The sequence below is a fragment of the Lissotriton helveticus genome, chromosome 5_1 (assembly GCF_964261635.1).
Source record: "Lissotriton helveticus chromosome 5_1, aLisHel1.1, whole genome shotgun sequence".
Taxonomy (NCBI): Eukaryota; Metazoa; Chordata; class Amphibia; order Caudata; family Salamandridae; genus Lissotriton; species Lissotriton helveticus.
The window spans coordinates 851,566,404-851,586,205 of record NC_136065.1 but is presented as its reverse complement, the minus strand read 5'-3'; positions in this window follow the sequence as shown (position 1 = coordinate 851,586,205).

Here is a 19,802-nt window from a genome sequence, read left to right as displayed (position 1 = left end):
TAATATTCAAACTAGTGGCAAGCAGATCACACATTGATCGACTAGTGCTAAACTATAGGATTGACAGGATATACATAGATTTCTGCAACAGGTGCCTTAACTTAGTAAACTACTGTAAAAGGTGGTCAGTTTGTAACAGATAAGTGAAACCCAAACTGGCTTTATTATTGCAGTCTTTCATGATGTCAATTTCTTTGTGGCAGGGGTTGTACAAATAATTCACTCCTTATAGCAGAGCACCAACTGTTACTGACTTCTCCTGACTCCACCAACCAACGACTGCATCCCCAAATTCTAGGGTCAACCTTTTTACATCAATCCTAAAATAATATGGCTTCCTGAGTGCTTTAATGTTATTTCCTAAAAAGCACTGGTCAAATCACTGTTTCTCTCTGGTGGGAGGAGCGCTCACATTAAAGTCAATGGAGAGAACAAGGAGAGGAAGATTGGAATGGCAGGTGAAGCCTAGGGGAAACATTTGGAATTTTGGGAGGGTGGGAATAAATCTAATGTGAATTACCCTCTTCGAACAAGGGTGAGCTGATATGGCAGGCCAGACTGGATTGGTCCTGTTGGAAAAGGACCAAGGTGATTTGCATTTGGTTGGTTCCCGTCTGAGGTGGCATGGTGGGCAAAAAAGCATGGACTCGGATGCAATGCGAGTTAAATACCAGTGGCTGAGATTAATCCAGGCATTCAATCCACCACTTTTTTATATTCCTAAAAACACTTCAATGACTACCTGTAACTAAATGCTCAATGTTCAAAGCACTTTGCACTGTCCACTGAGCCTCTGAAGAAACACAATAACTATACCTATACATTAAATGTAAATAATACAAGCAAAGTTGGGGACCGCACTCAAGGCATGCAGCACAGATCTTCGCACCATCTTACAACTAGAAATTCATACAGTTTTCTCTGTACAAGCAACCAGGCAGGTAATTTATACTGTTGTTTTGTGGATGGAAAGTACTCCATCAGGGTGGCAGAGGACATTGCCCCGGCCATCCTGAGTAACCTCGACCGACCGTATTTGGAGTTATCCACCAGCCTCTCTGACAACTCTAAACATTAGCAGGAACGCCCCTGTAGTTCCTGACAATAGGGATAAACGTTTGATAGATGCCTCAGTCAAGCATGACAATTGGCGTCAAACTTTTACAAATATTTTAATCATCCAAAAAAAACTCCCAAAGCAGGTATATGTTTTTTTTAAAAAAAAAACACTTTTGAGTACTACGCCAGGATATTTTCTCCGATGGAGTGGGGGTTCATTTTTTTTTGCTGTCCCTCACCACCATGGTTTTCCGGGTGGCGAGAGAGAGCCAAAAAAGCCATGCGAAAGCCCACTCTAAATTGGGCAGACAGTCGGATGGCTAATGCCCGAGAGCCTGCCCTCCGTCCGGACATCAGAGGAGTATGTTGGTGTCAGAGCCGGTGTAGGCTCTGTGATCAGAATGCTTAAAGTCCACCCTCCTCTAAATTGGGCAGGCGGACATTGAGATTGGTAAATGGGAACTCTGTCACCATTGAGACAGAGTACCCTCTGCACCAAACACTCACCATTATTCAAAATCATTTCAACTTCAGAAGGGAATGAAAGCATCATTGTTCCCAAGATAAATATATCAATTGGTGATCTTGGCAAAGAATCCATAATGATAATTCTTCTACTGATACGAACATGGCTGAGAACAATGCAACTGTACGGCCCGCAGCAACATAACAAGAGGACAGACACAGGCACTGACCCCAAACTGGCGAGCTGCATACAGCATAACTTCAAAATATGGATGCAATGTAATAACAACACCTCCAATAACGCTCGAATTACCCGCTTCTATGAAGACCCACAGCCTGCCTAATGGCCCATGGGGCTCTAACCACAGCCCCCATCGCCTGCCCTAAACTTCACAGATCTAGTACACTATTGGCACAAATGCCCATAAAAAGACAGCCTTGTAAATGGAATTTGGTCAGATGAATCACTTCCCAGATACGAACCATTTCCTACTATTTGTTTTTGACTTCAATAGAATAGCAGTGACAGACTCCGACTCAAACTTACCACCATTTTACGAGCCCTAACATGTTTGCAGTAAATTGTGCAGCAAACATCAAACAGTAATAAAGCCTCTTCAAACATTTATATAAATGCATTTCTTTAACATGCAGAAGCGTTTCACCTTATTACACCTTAATACATCATATTAAATCACTGCCTTCAAGGGCATTTTTTAAAAGTGATAATTTTTTTAAAATATGAACTTACCTACACCACCACCCACCCAACCACAATGCCATTAGTGAACTAAAAGCCAAGTCTGTAGTCATGTGCACCCCAAAAAAAAACGCATCAACACCCCATCAGGGGTAACAAGCAGTATATAAATAAAAAAACTTTTTTCCCTCTTCTATCCTTACACGATCCTTCTGAATCGAAATAATTGACTAACATATCCACCACTTCAATCACTTTCGTATTTCACAATACTGATTCAACTCTAATCCTTTATGGGTTCCGGAGTAGCATGCTACTTGCAGAAAAAGCGCTTCAATGCCTCGTCAGGGGTAGTAGGTGCTATATAAATGCAATTACAATACAATACAATATTTGCCCTAGGTTCTTATTATAAATATAGTAACATTATAGCCTATAACATAAACCGAAAAATACGTTTTCTTTCCAGCTCACATCATAAACTCACCTATTTGAAGGTGCTCTCATGTGAAATAATGAAGGAAAAGGATGCTTACTGAAATAAAATATTCACCTAAGATCACACAATTTGTTCAAGCAGGGAAGCTGTAATTGATCACTGGTTTTCTAGTTTTACATTGTGCAACTCAGCCATTAGATCAGCATCAAAGGTTACTGCTTTGTCTTCCGTTCTTGATACATGATGTCACAGTGTGTGTGGCAGGCAGTAGCCACTGAAAGCTCAGCTAGTTTTCAGCTTGAGGATCCAAGAGTACCTCCCACTGAGCCAGAGTCAGGGCGCCTCCTCAAGTCTGGCTCAGGCCTGCTGTAGCTCACCTACCTCTATTTTCTATTGCAAATCTTTATTTGCGCTGGAAAGTAGCCCTGAAGTATCGGAAGTAGGCACTAGAGGTGCTTTGCGTTGAGGGGGCGTTCCATTGATGGTACACGGGCGGTCCCATGTAAGCACCCATGGATTTTTACTCAAGCCTCTACCTCCTAACTTTTGTGCCAAATATACTGCCTCTTTGAGGCTCATGTAACGCAGGAAAGCAACTTTGCTTGCTGTGCTGCATTGTGTGACAGTTTTGCAAACCTGCTCCTTCGTCCTTATTGCCTTGAAAGAGCTAATGGACAAATGTGCGCAAGTGAAACACGTGTCGGCTTGATCCGTGCTATTTCCACGTGCCAAAAATAAGGAGACTCATCTTTGGAAAACAGGAGATTGTTTTTCCATTTAACTTCTCCCTAAAAGAAGTGTCACACTTTATTGTGTTCAGTGCACTTCTTTCATCTGCCTGTAATCATCGTCTTCCCAGGGCACCCCCTCTGGCCTATCAAGTCTCCTCTCACACGTTGCGCTCCTATAGACTGTCACCATGGCAACGACATAAGGAGAGCCGCTCTTGCTTAGCAATACAAATGCGTTATTCTACTCTCAATGCCAATGACCCTCTCTGTCATTAAGTGTTTTTGTTATGTGTTCCCTGTTTTCTGCCCCTATTGCTTCTGAAGAGACAAAACACTGAAGGCAGGCGCTTGCGGCCTACGAGGACCGAGCAAGTGTGTCTTTCTGAGGTAAATTTGTGGTTTAAGGAGGACCGCCATAACGTGTGTGAACTGCACCACTCTTCAGGAAATGCATTGTCATTAAGTACTGGCTCCAGGTAGGCCAGCAGGGCTGGGTGAGCTGCCCCATCATGAACTTGAGTTTCTTTTCCATTCCCCGCCTGGAGGGGGCTCTGTGGGGTCAGGAGTCCTCTGTGTGGACGGGGTAGAGGTCAGCTGCGGCCCGTGCAGATAAGAGTGGTGAGGCAGGCAGTGGGGGGGGGGGGGAGATTTCTATTCCACGGACGATTACAAGGGAAAATTAAATAAATAATGTTTCCTTTTTCTCGTCCGTCTCTCCTCCCCCCCCCTCTCCCCTCAACTGCACAGGCCGCGGCTGGAGGTGAATGCACAGCTCTAGGCCCGAGGACTGCTATGCCTGCTAGATAGCTTCATGGGTGGACTTGAGAGGTAACGGAGGTTCAAGGTTCGTGGAGGACCCAGAAACCGCAAGGCCTCACTTGTCTCACAGCATGGTGATGAACAAGGGCTGGGCACTTTCCACTGTGAGCCATTGCACCAAACCAGGCATGACTGTCTCCCCTCTTTGACATCATTGACGTTTGAGGCACACCCGTGTCTGCTCTGGGGAGATTGACAGTGGTGGCTTCAGGGCATTTTATCCATTTCAATTGAAATGGCACCCTGACTTCAGGGGCTCAGGGCCTGCTTTAGTGCTGGTTCCACCGGTGAGACAATACTTTTTGGCGCCCCCACACCCCATGACCGCCTCCTCGGATTCTCTCACTACCACCGGGCAAAAGTGCCCCTCTTCTCTCCAATTATAAGTTATTGCTAAACACAGCGCCCACACCCCTGAAGTCAGCACCCCTCCAAAGGTCAGCGCCCAGTGCGGCCGCATCTGTCGCACTGACCTAAAGCCGGCCCTGCAGGAGCTCCAACATAGTTGCATATCTCGTCTGTTGTTACCCAAAGATGTTATAAGGCATGGCCAAAGTGAGCATTTGTCCAGAGCCCCCACCCTCCACGTCCCCTCGTAAAGATAAAAAGGTAGCAGATAAGTCCGAAGCTCAGCTGTAATATTGATAGTAGATTGCAGCAATAACACTTTATTTTTACCATTGGCATGTACCTTTCATAGAACTCCCGGCCACTCTTACCCCAAGCATTCTCAGGCGGGGTTGTCATTTAGTTAATAAAATATGACTTTGTTCTCTCCTTCCTCCACTTCGTTCACCTCACCTAGTCTACCTCCAACAGTTATCTTTATCTCTGTCTTCATGACATCTCTGTGTACATCTGCCCTACCTATCTCACCTAAGTGTAAATCACCTTCTTCTCTCAGTAGATCTCGTCCGACCCCACCTCTATGCTGGGGCGCCCCATCGCCGGGGCGGCCATGCGCTGTATAAGTTTGGTAACATAACATAACATATGCCACGATCAGACCTCGCTCTCTATGACTCTCAAGGCCTCCCTCTATATTGCTTCCTCTATTTTCCCTCCACCTCAACTCTCTCTCTACCCCTACCCACAATCTGCACCTCACTGCACAGTTTCCTTCTGCGCTCCCTGAATTTCTCCCCCATATATTTCACCTCACTATCAACCTCATCCCCCTCTTTGCCTTGCCTTCATCTTTCTATATCTCTCCTATCACTTACCTCTCTCTAGGCCCTCTCTCAAGCTCACTTTTCTGCCGAAGCCCGCTCTTCATTACATCTCTCTCTCACTACCTCATCCCTCCCTATCCCACTTATTTCTCACACTACCTAATCTCTCAAATTAAAGCATCATTCATTTATGACTAAACCTCTCCACCTCTCCTCCCCTATTTCTGAAAGAACGTTGGCTCTGACCAATGTTGACCTTCTCTGACGACTTTTGGTGGGGGAGAAGGTAAATTTTTCTGCAAAAAAGTGTGCTTGTATTGCACGGTTTCCTTTTTGGAAAGTTTATGGTCAACAGCTTTGGCTTAATTGATTATGATAAGACAAATATTAAGGCCAAGGTCTAATTGGTTCACTGGGAAACGTTCCCTTAGATGCCATACGACTGATTGGTCTATTACGAAAACTTACAAGGACATTAGGTCCGACTTATTTATTCTGAAAAACCTGAGAAAAAAAATCACAGTCAGCTGTGAGAGGGATTAATTTGTCTTTATGAATATCTGGTTCAGAAGGGCTAGGTGCATATGCTACATTTAACAATTATGCGCTAATGCATTAAACAGCCACCAAGTTGCCATTAATCGTTGCAAAACAAAGAAATCTCTAGGTCAAGCAAAAATAAAATAGCATTGTTAATGCTTTCCATTAAAATGAGACCCAAGTTTGCCAACATTGTGGTTTTGATTGGTGGCATTCCTCCATAGCAGTTGCTCATAACATCCCTCACCTCCACCTTTGGCAAACAGCAAGGTAGGCAGTGTTTGCCTCTGTTTATCAACCATGTGTGCCTCTATTCAACAAATCAGAGCTGTACTGAGGATACCAAAGAGGAGCTAATTTAGGACAGGGAAGTCCAACATAGGCTTCGGAGGACCGCATGCTTGCCAGATGTTCAGGACCAACATAGACAAACACTGACTATGTAGATGAACTCCACTGAGATCAGTTGATTACCTTTCTGCTATTGGGTTAATCTGAACACCGGTCAAAGATCTGGCGATCCTGGACATCTGTTGTAAAGAGCTGTATGTTCAGGGGAGCTGACATCACAGTAATTTGGTCCTGAGATTTGTAAGAAGGTACAAAAAGATAAGATCCACATTTGAAGCAAACAATGAGACTTTAGTACTACAAGCAGCATGAGTGGAAAAGGTCTCTACAGCATGCAGAAGTCCAATGTAGGTCCAGGAAGGCCAGATCCATACCAGATCATGAGTCTTTTCTCAATTTTTAAATGTACTCTTTTACATAGGAAGTGATTATCTTGAACATTGGGGACCCCTACCATATCAATAAATTGCAGTCTAGACACACAATAGAAGCAATCCAAGATTTTCTCCCAAATGTGGAAAAGAAAGTACAGATAGCTTGATGCCCATCTGCAAGAGTTAACCTCGGTCTTCCAAATAACAATTGTAAATATTATTTTTAATTAAACCTAATGTCGAGTAGTACGGTTTAATTCTACTTTAAGCACACAGACAGGTAGTGCTTCACTATGGATTTTACAAGGGGTTTTCAAGCTCATTTCCCTTTTCGAAATGGGCTCAATCAAACCTTCAGCTTGTTCCAGGGGTCAGCTATTCACCTGGCCCAGACCCCTAAATTGTTGAACAGCCACAGGTGCTCCACAATTCCAACTAGAAGACACGAATCTTCGTGCCCAAGGATGACTTTCAAAAGGACCACAGTCTCTGCCAGAAAGGGTAATTCACCCAGAAACAATTACCTGTATGTATTCATTGAGGCCTCTGTGGACAGTTGTCTCAGTCCTGAAATATTCCATCACAATCCAAGGCCACTCATCTGCAACACTCCCTCAATGGAATCCCAGCCTTGGACTACGCTTTGTTTGGATGGGCGTTGGTTGGTCCACATATTTCCCCAAAAGCTTCTCCCAAACTCTATAATCACCAGTGGTCCCAACTTTACCAACTGTTTAGACATGTGTTATACCTCAGGACATTTTTCCTCTCCTGCAAGGAACTAGGGCTGAGCGGAGTTCGTGTAGTTATGCGTAACTCCGCGAAGAAACTAAAAAACTTGTCCACACAACACGGAGTTCCGCAAGCGGTGAAGTGCGATTGGTCATGCCATTCGCGTTAATTTTCAGCGCCGGGTGTTTGTCCCTCGCTGTAAAACCAGCGTGAACAGCACTATGCACAGCACAAGAGGGTGGTACTCCTTTTCTGCCACACGAGTAGATTTTGTACTCGAGCAGCAGCTTTATCAACACGAACGGAAGGTTTCTCAACACAAGCGGTCAGGACCATCCGCGACTACCCACATAGGGAAATCCGACCGCCGGCATAGAGAAATCTCGCCATGAGGTTGATTTTCCCCGGTCGCCAAATTGACCAGCGCCAGACAGAAAAAACTCCTCTTGCTGCACGGAGTGCAGAAAACTCTGTAAACTCTGCGAATGGAGGGGATTTCACCGCCAATCACTAAAATGCACATATAGATGAAAGGGAGTGCACTTTTTGGGAAGGAACTGAATACTCTGGAGTCCTGTGATGGGCCTTCTGTACAGATCTGCTGTTGAAGAGTGGGCTGGTGACATAACCGTTCTAGCACTTAATTTGTGCCTGCGTTTGGAGGTGATGGCCATCATCACTCAATTTCAGGGACAGAACTTATATTTTATCATCAGACTGAGAGGAGAGCAGTGCAGAGCAAAGCGAGAAAACAAGGATGAACAATAACCTACCAAAGTGAGAGAAAAGGACAGGAGATGAAGGCCTGGTTGATGAAGGTGGCATGAGGTAGAATCAAAAGTAGATGCCTTTAGTATTTGGCAACTGCAGCATTTGTCAGCGCCGACCGATGGAGTCTTAAGAAAAGATTTGGACCACTGCACGTTTTTTGTGACACAGTAAGCACTGAAAAGTGTGAGTGGGAGGAATGTGAATGCATGAGAGCGAAATTTTATGCTAAAGTTCCCATTTACAGAGTGGCAGCTGCTCTTGTGATGACGTGAGATACTGATGGTCCTTCCCTTTCTGTTAGTTGGTGATCCTATGTGCTGACCCTGGGAGACAGTTAGGATTAAACAACTTAGAAGCTATGCATTTGAAATGTAAAGTTCCTAAATGTGGGTTGCTTCCTGTGTCACAACTGAAAATGCAATTATATTTTTGGAAAATCTTTTTTAGAAGGGTACAATTTCCTAATGAATTTCAGAAAGATAAGTGAGTGCAATTGGTCTCTAAGGATATACAGCAAATGATGGCATTCAGTGGTATTGCACAAAAGTGCCTGGTTTGTTTCACCCAGAAAACAATGGGATGGTTGAGAGATTCAAATGGACATTAGTTAAGGTAGTAAGACTAGCAGAGAGTGGTAGAAGTGAGTTTTAGATGACATGGTGACTAATTACAGATTGACACATCATGCCACTTTAGATGCTGCTTGATGTGCTGAGAGATCAAAGGTCACAACTGAGACTGCTTCCAGTATGGTTAGCTATCATGAATGTTCCTTGTGTGAACATAAGATGGTCAAAGTTATAATGTTGCATGACGAGACAGAACAGTGTGGAGGATGACCATGAAAGTGGCTATTGCAGGTTGAATAATAACAGAAAGTATGTAAGGGTTACCGTTGTTTTAGAGCCCTCCCAAAGTTATCGTTTTAAGAATGCAGTGAGAGTAGAAAGAGAAAACGTTTGGAACCACAGCCCTATTGCTGGAATCGGACAAACAGAAGACCTAAGGAAAATGACAAAGATGATGGAATACTATGCTCAGGTCCTTACTGCTGTCGAGTACCATCTGCTCAGTGCGGTCATAAACGCTGATACTACGTCTGAAGCTCTTTATCTTACTATGAGATGCTCATCCTATGCACTAAACAGGTCACTTTCCCGAGGAAGGCAACAGTGCATGAGGATTACTTGTTTCATATAAACACTAGATGCTGTTTGGTTAGTTTTCCTGCTGTGTTTTACTGGTTTGTTCCACAGGTGTATATAGTGCTTTCTGATCTCCCATCCTAATTAGCCCATCTTTCTGTTGCAATATTTCCTTTAGAAGTCCACTATGATCTTATCAATCAATCAATTAATTCTTTATTCGGATACAAAGAATATCCATAAAAGTACAAGATAAAACCGGCACAATGCATACATAGTTAATAATTAAAGAATCAATAAGTGCAATAAACATGTTATTATGTGAACAAAGGAATTATATACATAGTACAAGTAAATTCAGCAAAACAGATGTAAGCCTACAATTTAGTTTTTAGTTTGAAGATAATATTAAATATACTATTAAAAAATATAACAACATGAAGTGTTAAAATGCGAACACTGACACATAAGAGCAATGAAATAAAAAAATATGCGGCCCACCTATAAGTTAAATCAGATGCCTGGCGTGCACCAAAAACTGGCTATACTGTGTTCATAAAAGCACAAGAACGGATAGCCAGTTTCAAGAACGCACTAACACGAAAAATGTAATTTTCCCCATTGGGCATAACAATCTCCCTATATGCTTTCATAAAATCAGTTATATCATGGGCCTTAAAGAAGGGGACCAGCAGCTGCTTACTATATATTTTATAAAAATCACAGAAAAACCAAGCTGAAACTCGCCAACAACCGGAAGGCAGAAATGCAGACTGGAGGTGGGAGACCTGCGCCACAGGAGGAGCTGGACGATGTGGAGGAAATGGTGTCCACAGTCATCAGTGGGGAGGCGGTGGCAGGATTTGGGGGACTGGACACTGCTCAACATGACCGGACACAACAGCACCAGGGTGAGTAATGAACAGAGACTGGGGGGATGGGGGAGATGGGCACAATGGCACACATGTACAATTGAGCTGAGCTCCCTCCTTCCATTTGAGGCTAGAAGGATTATGGTCCAGGCCCTCATATTGTCCCGGCTGGACTACAGAAACATTTTGTACCTGGGAGCACCTCAAGCTACATTACATAAACTACAGGTAGTTCAGAACTGTGCAGCACGAATGCTCTTGCAGGTTCCAAGGCGGCAATCAGCAAGGCCAGCCCTGCAACAGTTACACTGGCTACCCATCGCTGCCTGAATACAATTCAAGGCAATGTGTCTGGCCCATAAAGCCATGTGGAAAACCGGCCCATCCATCTTACACCCTTTACTAACACACTACCTGCCACCTAGGACTCTTTGTTCTGGTTCCCTGTATCTGGCCACCATCAAGAAAATAAGGAAGGTGAGATGGGGTTCTTTTTCCTTCACAGCCGCTGAGTTGTGGAACTCCCTTCCCCAAGTTATGCGGGGGAACAACAACTTGCTGACCTTTCGCAAGTGCTTAAAGACCCATCTGTTTAGAATGTTCCCTTAAAGGTTAGTTCGATGTTACTCTGCTTCCTTTCTTTAAGTGCTACGAGGCCTCCGGGTAGTCAGGCGCTATAGAAATACTTTTCATACTCATACTCATACTCATACATCTGCGGACAAACCATGCCCCAGACCCCCAATTCCCTCCAAGAGACCAATGTACCCAAATATGCAACATCTCAGCACTGTATAAGCACAGAAGTCAAAAGCACACTGCATGAAAGGGAGAAGGGGCAGCAGAATCAGAGCTGCAGGGCCGACTCTCCCAAAATGCAGCACACATACATAAAATTCAGAGCACATCAACACTGACAACAATGTGGTACAAACTGCAACACGTCCACAACAGAACACAGGACACAACTGGTGCCGACTGGCTGTAGACACTGGCCAATCACATCTGGCATTGCAGGAAAATGTGAGTTGACAATGTACAAGTACAAACACACATCTGTTATGTTGTCGAAATGTCCACTGAACCCCAGCAAATAGGCAGCTCCTCCCAAACAGCCACAATGTACACAGTCATGCAGTCTGTATGAAAACATGTCCAATGCGACAACATACGTGTGAACACAATGTTAAACTGCATCTCCCCTTCACATTGCACAGGGAGAATCAACACCTCCTGCAGAGCAGCCCGAACATCTAATCTCTGATGACGAAGAGGACCACGCCAGCTTCGACTCCAATGCCCTCCAACAGCTCGTGGAGCCTCTACACCACACCTCCAGGAGCAGGGCAGCCCAGCTGCTACGAGGAGACCCCACCCCCTGCACAGACCACACAGCAGGCAGCACCCACCACCACGGCTGCCTCCCAGGACCCCCATGAAGATCACATGGCCTTCCAACGCCATGTGTTGGGGTGCCAGGAGAATCTGGCTGAACAGGTGCGGGTGGACTTTGACCGCATGGCAGCCCAACTAGATGCCATACGTGAGTGTCTAAGTCACAGCAGGGACCACTCACGGTCCCTAATGGACACCCACAGTCCGCTCCATGCTCTCCAATGGACCATTGCTGACATCGCTGGAGCCCTAACTCAGAGAATAGAACAACTGTCCAGTCAGAGTGCTCTAGTGATGTCCCACGAGAGTTGGGAAACATGCGGAGGTTAATGGAGACCAAGGAGCGGGCGCAGAAGAAAAGAGCAGCTGCCATGGCTGCACACCAGCGAGTGGTAGCCGGGTTCCTCGATTACCTCAAGACCATCCTCATGGCATTACTGCCACAAGGCCTGGCGCTGATGCATGCTGCTGCTACCACTACATCCACATCTCCGCCCCCTGAAGTGCAGTGCCACACAGTGCTGGAGAAAGGCCAGCATCACCCACATGTGAGGCACATGAAACAGCAGTGGACAAAGATGTGGATGAACCTGCCTCCGTGGTAAGAAGGACGCAGTAGCATTCATCTCCTCCATATGGCCTGTTTCTGCTTGGTTCTGCCCTCTGCATCATAACCTTCCACTGTCCCTGATGCACTCTGCGACACCTTGGACCTCGACATAGACTGCCATATTCTGTTTGATCGCCAATGACAGAGCAATCAAACTGCAGACTGAACACTTCCTCTTCCATTGGACTTGTCATTCCCTGAAGGACTCTGGCTAGCCCTCCACCGGCCAACATTGTGATGTGGGGTTTGCATGGCCCTGTACAGCTCCAGATGCAATACTCCACTTAATGTGCATTAAGCATTCCTAATCACACAGATGTGTTGTGTCAATGGTCTCAAGTGTGGAAGTATGGATGAATGTAGGGTCAGTGATTCCCCCTTTCGTCCATTTTGCTCATGTTGTGGTACTTCGGTCACAGGATGACACATTGCCGATTGCAGTCCGGGAGGCGCCGGCACTACAACAGAGACACACGCATTAGTTACTTCCTTGTCCAGCCCAGGACGGAACCACGCCCAGAGCCTTGGGGTCATTGTTCACACCCTTACACTGGACTGGCATACGCCAGGCCAGCCCACTCCGCTTGCGCTCACGGGGGGGGGGGACAACGCTACATGTCCCAGGTCTTCCCTGTAGTGATCTGCTGATTACGGGTCTAGTTGTCCGCATGCCACAGCCACTCCCTCACGGCTGGTGTACACCCACTCCACACCCATTCAGCACTTGCGCCACAGGAAATATGACCCTGCCAATAAAAAGGGGCAGGCGCACATGCTCGACGCCATTTCCACTCTCTATCTGGGTGTGTCCATGTGGTGTTCATGTAGGCATGAGGGCCTAGGGCTCTACTACATCACATTCCCCTGGCCCGGAGGTGACATGTTGTTGTCCGCACCACGATACTCAATCATGCAGGGTCCATGACTTGTAGGGCACAGACTAGGTGGCACCGGATGCACTGCAGCCGGCACAGGCACACCGCCACGGGACAGTGACTTTCAGTGCACTGAGGTAAGGACACTTTAAGTTCTGAGCAGGTGTGCAGCCTGCGATGATGCCCCGTCCTGGGGGTCCTGACTGCTCAGGATTTGTGTTCCCTGCTGGTTTGCAGTGTAGGGCAGAGCCAGCGGGCAGCGCGGACCTACCGCCACGTGGCGTCGCCTCCCGGATCACAGAGTTAGTGGCACCTAAAGGGCTGAGCAGGGTCGCAGCCTGCGATGATGCCGGGTGCACTGGTATGTCCTCTGCCATGGCAAAATCAAGACCCAGAATCAAATGTGAGACCTGCTGGTCCACGGAGCAGGGCTGCAGGATGTGAAAGGTGCCATGTCCGTGGGCCCCGGGCTTGGGGCTTGCCCTGGCACGTGGTGGGCCCTCATTCCGACTAGCCGGTGGCGGAAGGTGAGCAGTGAGGCCTGGATGCACAGGGGTGGGCATGCACTGCTGGGAGGCGGAGGGGCTGGGGTGCAGGTGCCTGGGGCGCAGGGGTGGACAGGTGAAGATGTTGTGTGCAATTGTATGTACTTTGCCTTTCTTGTATCTGAGGTACTGGGTTTTTCAGAACCGGTACTGATCCGGTAACCCAGCGGTGCCAGGGAAGAACACCCAAAGACCTTGAGTCCTTTCCTGATTCTGACCACAAAAACTCAGAGTCTTCTAGGTGAAGTCAAGGATCGATTTTTATTGGCTGCAATCAAGGTAACAAGCGTCCTAGAAGTACAACACACGGGAAGTATGTTCTTAGGAGACTGCCGCAATTCACAAAGTCAGGCTTCTCTTTTTATACGAAATATTGTGCTTAAGGCAAACATTCCTTACATTTTACAATACTATTGAGATGTTTCTATTACAAAGAAAAAGCAGAGTCATGATGACAAGGCCATAGGTCAGTTTGTACAACCCACAATAAATTACTCGGCAAAGCCCAACATTTCATCAGATATCGCTGGACCCCTAATAAAACCGGGCACCTCCCCATCATAAAGCAAATCAGAGAAAAGAGCAGGGACAGGTGTGAGCGAGATTTGGCAGGGTGTGTGTGTGATGGATGGGTTTATGGTCTGTTGAGCCTTGATGCTATCTTGCTCGGCCATTGGGAGAGGAACTGACCAAACAGGTTCGGCCTGGGGCAATGGTTCCTACTTGCCCAGGTCAGAGAAAAGTCAATCAAGGTGTACTTGTCCTCTTGAATCGGGTTCAGCTGTATTATAAGCCTATGTAAAGGGCAACTCATAAAATGGCTGTCGCATACAAAATGGAAGCCACGGGTTCAGAGGGAGAATGACGGTTTCAAGGTGAAATCGTCACTCGAAATTGATGAAAATGCTTGTGCATAGTGTACTAGCCATTCTCGGTCTTTTGACACCAGATTCGTCAATTTATGACGAAGTTTTATTCTTGAGTGCAGACATATTACACGAGTCCAGAATTTTCAGTACTACAATCCCTCCTTTTGCCCTTACATAGGCAATCAATCTATCCTCATGTTAATCTGAGTCCAGATCTATATTCCTAAAGTCATTGAGATGTTGCTGTAACATCTTCCTAGTACTTAGCTCGTCTCTTGATACAGGTTTCCTTACACATGATGTAACACAGAGGCCACATATTGCAGGAGCACACTGCACGCACAGACAGAACAGGAAAAGAATGGCTAAGACCATCCCAATGACCATCAGAATTTTCCATCCCCAGCCGGATATCAGTTCCCAGAACCACCCCATTAATGACCAATCTCCTTTATCTACATGGATAGATTCGGAAATCTTATGCAATTTAGAGATGGCCTGGTACACTGTTGGAGCGTTATCTGGGATGAAAACACAGCAACTTGATTGGATCAATCTACATACTCCACCTCGGTCTGCAAGTATGACATCTAAAGCAACCCTGTTCTGAAGTGTCATAAGACGATCCGACTGGAGCTCAGCAGTCAAGTTACTAAGGGCACCAGCAGTTTCAATCATGGTGGACTCAACTACCCTTGTCAATTGCCTTATGTTCCTGCTGTTAGCCATGGATCCCCAGAACGGCAGAAAACCCTTTGCAAAGTCCTCAAATTCTTGACCTGCAGTGTCTTCTTTACTCAAGACACCTCTAACTATCCTTGTCTTGTGGTAATCTGCCGCTGCTGTGTAGGTAGGAGGCAACAGAAATGAAACAAAACATGAGCCCGAAAAGTCAGGGGGCAACCATGTATAGGCTCTATCATGGCAGATGAAATAAGTACCCTTAGCTGCTAAAAACGCAGGGGAAGTCTGAGACCCAAAAACATAGGTTTCTGTACAGACACTCTTCCCTAACTGAGCTCTGGGATTCTTGCCAGTACCTTGCAGACACAGGTGACCCTGATGGGGTACAATCCAGATCGGGGACGATCCCTTAGCTTGCTGTTTCTCACTCAGAGTAGCTTCATATCCGGTCACGTTCCAATTTATATATGCAAACATCTCATCGTCCGGGGTATTTTCATAAGAGATTTCTCGCTTAATCATGTCGACTATACCCTTAACCAAAGCACTATTCTTGGGATTGTCTTTTACAGAACGTAGGGGGTGGACTTCACGAGCATATATGAACATTGTTCTGTATGCCCACACAGAACCATTATGGCTGAAAGGCAGAACCAGATAAGGGATACCTTTATCTGTTGTGTGAGGCATAAGACCACACACCCAACAGTTAGTCGTGTTCATTACAAGTTGGTGTTGGTGCAACAGCTGAACAAAGGAGTTATTAATGAACTCTAACCTTCTATTGGATTCATGATCGGGAAGAGGGTAGAAAGAATGAGAGGAAACAGTAGGGGGAGGTATGGGCGATGCAGTGGGTGCAAATGTTACACGAAAAGAGAACAAAACATAACTAATTAAAAATATCATCATACTGAATAACATACAAATGCACAATATTAAAAAGCTTTTCTTTGTCATCACTTTACATAATTTGTTTTTAAAGTTCGTAGGTTTGGCAGGTCTCTCCACATCGGGAAACTCCATCCTCTCTAAAGTACTGCCCGCGGTGGGAGGTTGATTCTGCTAAGGGATGCTTCTGTCAGTCCAGGGCAACTCCCTTGGACCAACCAGAACTGCCGACCTAACGTCGTCAGCTGTACCCCAAAGACTTTTAAGCAACCGCGGCCCTAGCAGCGGAACACGGATGGCGGTTCGAAAAACAAAAATAAGCAAGTTTCTCAGATGGGAGAGCTGCCCTTTTCAAAAAATATTACTTGGAGGAAAAAGGAAATTTTTATTTATTTGTCCATAGGTCTTGGTCTCAAATTGTACTTTCGCTTTCCAGGTACTGTCTGGTCCTGAAACAGGAGTTGAGGCTCCAAAGTGTTCAATCGCTTTGATGGAGGCACAGCCTCTTGCAAAATGTTCTCACTCTCACGTTCAGAGTTAGTTCCTTTCACACGTGCGTCACTGAAAGGTAGGAACTTTGGCACGGTGCTAGTCTCTGAGTCAGCGACACCCTTCTGGACCCACTGGTCATATGGCAGAGGAAGAGGGATCCTCTTACAGTGGACCCCGTGGATCCAGTTCTTTTTCCCCTCCACTCGAACCGTCGATCTTGTGGAGAGAAGGACGAGGTGCGGTCCAGTCCACCTGGGCTGGTCGTTCTTTGTCCTCTGGAAATTTCTTACCAGCACCCAGGATCCAGGTTCTATAGCATGTCCTGGAGTCTCAGAGACCGGAGGCAGGGTGTCGTGAACCTGTTGATGCAAAACAGGCAATTTAGCCGTCAATTCATACAGGTATTCAAGCAAAACAGGGTGTTCTACCTCGCTGAATTTTGTGGGCCTAGGCACTCCCCATATATTGGCTGGACAGCCAAAGACTATTTCGTAGGGACTCAGTTTCATTCGCGAATGTACAGTCATTCTGGTGGATAGGAGTGCTAAGGGTAGAGCGTCAGGCCATTTAAGACCTGTGCTCGCTTGAATTTTGGCCAATTTTAGCTTAAGCGTGCCATTGTAACATTCTACTAATCCAGCTGATTGGGGGTGATTTGCAGCGTAGAACTTCTGCCGAATGCCTAGCCCTTCACATACATTCTTCATCACGCGACCCACAAATTCACTTCCGTTATCAGACCAGACCATTCTAGGCATTCCAAATCTAGGGAAGAACTCTTTCACAAGGGCTTTTCCTTTGGACAAGGCAGTATTGTCTTTTAGGGGATATGCTTCTACCCATTTTGAGAAGGCACAAACAACAACGAGCACGTATTTTAAGTTGTTACACCGTTCCATGTGTATGAAATCTAGCTGCAAAACCTCAAATGGATACGTAGGAGGTGCAAAATGACCAGCTGGAGTTGGGGTTCCCCTACCAGGATTGTGTTGCAGACACACCATGCAATTCTTGCCGACATTCTCTGCACACTTGGGAATTCCTGAATTTTGCCATACTGGAGCCAACAACTTGCAAATCCCTTTCACGCTGATGTGAGCCGTTCCATGAGCCATTGTAACCACTGCAAGCACGTACGCATCGGGTAACAACCATCTCTGATGCTCTAACAATTCAATCCAACAACCATTTGCGTCCATTCTACCCGTACTCTCTCTCCACGTGCTCAACTCTTTCTCTGTAGCCTCAGCTTGAATAGACTTCACACTTTCTATCGTGTCTTCACACATTCCAATATCACCAACCCATCTTGCAGGGCCTGCAACATACATTCGGCTCATCACATTCCTTGCGGTTTGTTTCGCGATTTCATCAGCAAATGCATTTCCACGACCAACATCATCAGTCACCCTCTTGTGAGCGCTACATTTCACAATCGCCACTTGCAAAGGTAAGGTCAGTGATTCAAGAAGCTCATTCACCAACTGACCATGCTGAATCTTAGTTCCATGCGAAGTCAGGAACCCACGTTCTTTCCACAATCGTCCAAAACTGTGAGCCACTCCAAACGCATACTGGCTGTTGGTATAGACAGTCACTTTCATTCCTTTGGACAACACACAGGCTCTCGTGAGTGCAATCAATTCTGCCGCTTGGGCTGAATTATGTGGAATACGTGCAGTTTCAACAATCGTATGCAAAGTCGTGACAGCATATGCTGCAGTCGTATCACCATTCGGGAGCTTGAAACATGAACCATCCACCCACAATGTACCATCACATTCAGCAAGAGGAGTGTCTAGGAGGTCTATTCTCCCTTTCGTTTCTTCTTCTGTTTTAAGAAAACAATCGTGCTGTTCTGAAGCATCTAATTCCTCTACAATTGGCAACAACGTAGCTGGGTTTAGCACGTTGCATCTTTTTATGTGCACATGACTGGTTAACAAGGTTAATTCGTAACCTGACAATGGAGCACTAGTTTTAAGTGCTGTGTCCTGGTTCTATTTAACAATATGTCTACTGCATGTGGAACCATAACGATCAAGGTTTTATTCATCACTAAACCAGCAGACTGTCGAACAGAAGCAGCTACTGCCGCTGTGGCTCTTAAACAACTTGGCAATGCTTTAGCTACCGGATCCAAAGTCGACGAAAAGTATGCACATGGACGCTGTCTGTCTCCGAATAACTGAGTCAGTACTGATAATGCACAACCTTGTTTCTCGTGGACATATAATGTAAAGGGCTTACTGTAGTTGGGGGTACCTAACACAGGAGCCGAACATAATGCATCACGCAGTTCAGAAAAACTTTTCTGCCACTCTTCGGACCAAGGGACAGGATTGGGTGTACCTTTACATGTTAATGCCATCAAAGGTTTGGCCAATAACGAAAAATTTGGAATCCACTGTCTACAATATGATGTAATACCCAAGAAAGCACGCACTTCTCTCTGTGTTCTTGGCACATTCAATTTCGCTATTGCCTGAATTCTTTCTGGGGTCAGTTTCCTTCCCTCCTTCGATAAGAGATGACCTAAGTAGGTCACTTCTTGTCGACAATATTGTAATTTGGAAAGTGACACCTTGTGATGCAAATCACACAGATGACGCAACAATGACAACGTGGCTTTCTTACATATTTCCTCAGTATCTGCAGCGACAAGCAAATCATCAACGTACTGTACAAGAGTAACACCATCAGGTAAAACAATCGTATCAAGCTGTGTCTTTAAAGCTGGACTGTATATTGAAGGACTTTCACAGTAGCCCTGGGCAGCGCGTTTAAAGCGGAAGCTTTGTCCTCCTAAAGTGAAGCCAAAAATATCCCTGCTCTCCTCAGCAATGGGGATGCTGAAGAAAGCATTCTTCACATCAATCACCGAAAACCATGTTGCAAAAGCTGGAATCATAGTCAATAGGGCAGTAATGTCAGGAACAACTGGGAATTGTGGCACAACTATTTTATTCACCTCTCTCAGATCAATCACAAATCTGTACACAGGTGGCTGAGAGGGATCAGTTCGCTTCAAAACAGGCATAACAGGACTATTGCAAATGTTGCCTCTTGTCTCTTCAATGACATCTTTTCCAATTAGATCGTAAACAATTGCTAACAAAGCTTTTTCACCTTCACTAGAGATTCTGTATTGGGGAATTCGTGGCATTTTAACATTGGCTTTCAATGTTATAACATATGGTGGAATTTCTACGAGACCTACATCATTAGGACCAGTAGCCCAAAGAATATCAGGAAGGAATGACAATTCTGT